We start from the raw sequence: 3,917 nt of genomic DNA on the forward strand, positions 1-3,917 counted from the left end.
CTCTCCCCCACCCCTCCAAGCACTTACAATGCTCAAACTCTCCATGAGAGTTTGAAAACCACTGACTTTGATCCATGAAGCATTTTTTAGTGTCTGCAGGACACTTGTTCCATACAGGAATGTGTTTTGTCATCCTGGTAGCATTTGGAAATGTGTATTTCATCTGACAATATTTGCAAATCATATTTTTCTTCTCAGAAGAACTTGTAATGTGAAAATGTTAGATGTAGCATATGCTAGATGTTGCTCTCACCTTTTTTCCTGAGGGGAGTAGGAAAGAAAAACAATTTAATGGCTAGTTTGCAAGAAGACTAATCTATAGTTGTGGGTGGGGAAGTAAAGAACCAGATTAGTATTTACACAAAGGTTATAAACTAATGTAGCTAAATGATTCTGTTTTCTGGAATCAGATAAATGTAAACTTTCTTTTTTAAATTAAGTATATACTTTCAGGTCCTTTTTGTTGCTCTGTATTATCTTCCAATGCTTTGAGGCCTAGTGAAGAGGACAGAACAGAACCAAACATACCCACCCATGTGCAAAGACCAAACTGACAACTTTCTCTTTTCTTGTGGCAATGGCAGCACCTTCTAAAGGAAGAAATGCATCTTGTTCTTGCATTGGAGAGTTCAGTTTGTAACCGAGGACTTGCTTGTCCTCAGTGCACAGAAATTAGAATATTAGAAATTAGAATAGTACACAGAATTAGGTAGATACTATACATATTTTTTAGAAATGATTTGGAAAATATTTGAACACCTTGACTTAAAATATTTTATTCATCATGTTAAAATAAAACATTCAAGAATCATTTCCCCCCCCCCCTTTTTTCCTTTTTTCAATTTTTTCCAATTTTTTGGAAAAGAACAAAAAATGCTCCAGGGAAAAAATGGGAAAAAAACTGTGTTTTTTTTCCAAATTTTTCTGGGTTTTTTTCCTTCACATACCAAATTTGTCAGTTCATAGACAAATAATAGAATTTCAGCTATACTGATTATCATTGAGATGACCAAAATGGCCGAGAAATGAACATTTTGATATATGTGTACCATTTTATGAGATTATGAATCATTCTCCACGTATCAGTCTTTGGATGTGTCCTTTGCAAGAGCTTTGTGGTAGCTGTATTTATAGTTTGAGGTTCCTTTAATCTCTGCAACAAGGAAATAAAACAATTCAAGCAACCATCTCAGTAGATATTAGAATGAAGGGCTAAACAGGCGCTCACTGTCGGCTCTCTTTGACACATTGTGAATGTTGTATTTGTTTATTTCAAGCTTCATCCTTTCCTGAGGAGCATCTCATTCAATAATGGTGCTGGGGACACTGTCTTCTTTAATGAGAACCGTGAATTGGCTACAGGATTTGATATAATCAACTGGGTGACTTTTCCAAACCAAACCTTCATAAAAGTGAAAATAGGACATATGGATCCACAGGCTGTACCAGGCAAAGAGTTTTCCATTATTGAGGAGGCCATCACATGGCATAGAATGTTTAACCAGGTAGGATTCCATGCTAAGTCTGAAGGACAAAACTAAATGCATAAGATTTCAGATTCAGGAACCTTGTATTGGCATAAGATCAACATAAAACAATACACTTAAACCATACCTAAAACAGCCCCATAAATCAAAGCAGTACATCGCCCTTACTCACTTATACCGCGCCTCCTCAAAATTAAAGGGATTTCACCACCTGGCATGTACGTTCTTCATCCTTTCCTAATAGCAAATGATGTTGCACAAGGTCCTCTGACCCATGTATGGAGGACAAAAGCGACTTGAGCAACTGCGAAAGTTAGGATCATATGTGGAAGAGATTCAATGTCCAAAGAGTTGCAACTACACACTCTTGCTTGCACACTCAGGCCATTGTATCTCCCCAATGTAAATTTAGATGGCATAACATTGCAGTGCATCAGGAAGAAGGCTCTCTGTTCCTGTGAGTTAAGTAGGAAGTATAAGTAAGCGGGCCGCTTATCCAAGATTGGAAAAAGCGAAAACCGGAGGGGTGAACAGGTGGTGGATGCGGCTGCAAACAGCTCTTGCCGCTCGACATCCTTGAAACGAGTTTTCAAGAGGGTTCCTAACAGATCTGCTGAGAGACCTCTGGCCTGAACCTTTTTGAGCAACAATGACAGGCCCAGGGAGAATGTTGGGTCAGTTAATAAGCCTCTGAGCAGAATGTCCTGCTCAGACGCGTAGCAAACCCTTAACCAGAATTTGCTGAAACTAACCCAGGCCGTGGTTTCTAATTTGTGTTGGCCTGCTTCCAAACATAATACTGTGCATGGAGCGCAGCGTGGTACAGCAAATATTTTATATAGAAACCATGTATCCTCTCAACACTGGCACCAAATGCAGACATCCAAATACGTATTCTGTACAAAATGTGGGTTTTAAACTTGGCATAAATACATAAGTACTTCAAACAATACTGACTCATCATAATACCTCTGTAGGCCTCAGAATGCCTTAAGAAAGTGACCAGATGTGACCTGAATTTGTATCTGCAACTCCTGTTTAGTTCTGGTATGCTTTTGCAGACATTCTGGTGTCTGCTGAGGCCAATGGAGTGGGTCACAGGCCTGGCATGAGCACCCAGCATTGAGGACTCAGAATTAGAGCTAGAAAGCTTGAGATATGCTGTGTTAAGGTATACGATTCATCTATTTTCTCCTCTCTTATGAACAGGTATTGCCCCGTGCTGTGTGTAATGACCACTGCCACCCAGGTTCCAGCAGAAAAACCAAAGAAGGACAGTCATTTTGTTGTTATGATTGTACTTCATGTCCTGAGGGAAAGATTTCAGACAGGAAGGGTAGGAGACATATTTTATTCTACTGAGAGTGGGTAAAATGAACGACACAGGCAGGCCATGAGGAGAACTCTCCTCCTTCACATTCAAAACAATATGTACACAGCAATGTGGGGAAGCCTAAATGAACAGCGTTTGCATTAGAACAAAAAAACTAGAGCAAAAACTTTTTGCATTTGAGCAAATGTATAGTGCATTCACTGGAAGTATATATATATTTATATTTCCAAAGAATGCAGTATACATTTGCTCTAATGCAAAACTTATATTAAATCTGGATAAGACAGAGGCTCTCCTGGTTCAGGAACCCTCAATGCATGTGCTGGAGTATCGGCTTACGCTGAATGGGGTTGCACTCCCCCTGAAGGAGCAGGCCCGCAGCTTGGGGGTCCACCTGGACTCGCAGCTGCTCCTGGATTCCCAGGTGGTGGCTGTGGCCAGGTGGGCCATTGCTCAGCTTGGGCTGGTGAGCCAGCTGCAGCCGTACTTGGATCGTGCAGACCTGGCCATGGTGATCCATGCCACGGTGACATTGAGGTTAGATTATTGTAACGCACTCTATGTGGGGCTGCCCTTGAAGACGGTTCGGAAACTGCAACTAGTGCAGAATGCGGCGGCCTGCATGGTTACTGGAGGTAGGCGGTTTGACTCTGTCAGTCTGCTTCTCCAGCGGCTGTACTGGCTGCCCATTCATTTCCAGGCTCAATTCAAGGTGCTGGTTTTAACCTTTAAAGCCCTATACTTCTCTGGGCCAGGGTATCTTAGAGACCGCCTACACCCATACAATCCGGCTCGTCCTCTTAGGTCATCAGAGAAGGCCTTTTTACAAGTGCCGCCGCCTAGGGGGGTATGTGGGGCGGCTGCAAGAAATAGGGCCTTCTCAGTAGTGGCACCAACGTTATGGAACTCCCTTCCCCTTGACTTAAGAACAGCTCCTTCTCTTGTAACTTTCCGGCGAGGCCTGAAGACCCTTCTGTTTAGAAAAGCCTTCTGAGTTCCTGGCCTTTTAAACATCTTTTTAACATCTCTTAACATTTTTTAACATCTGCTCACAGGCCTGATCCTTTTCTAATTTGCTGCCCTATGCTCTTACCTGA

The sequence above is a fragment of the Tiliqua scincoides genome, chromosome 5 (genome assembly GCF_035046505.1).
Source record: "Tiliqua scincoides isolate rTilSci1 chromosome 5, rTilSci1.hap2, whole genome shotgun sequence".
In the NCBI taxonomy this organism is placed as follows: domain Eukaryota; kingdom Metazoa; phylum Chordata; class Lepidosauria; order Squamata; family Scincidae; genus Tiliqua; species Tiliqua scincoides.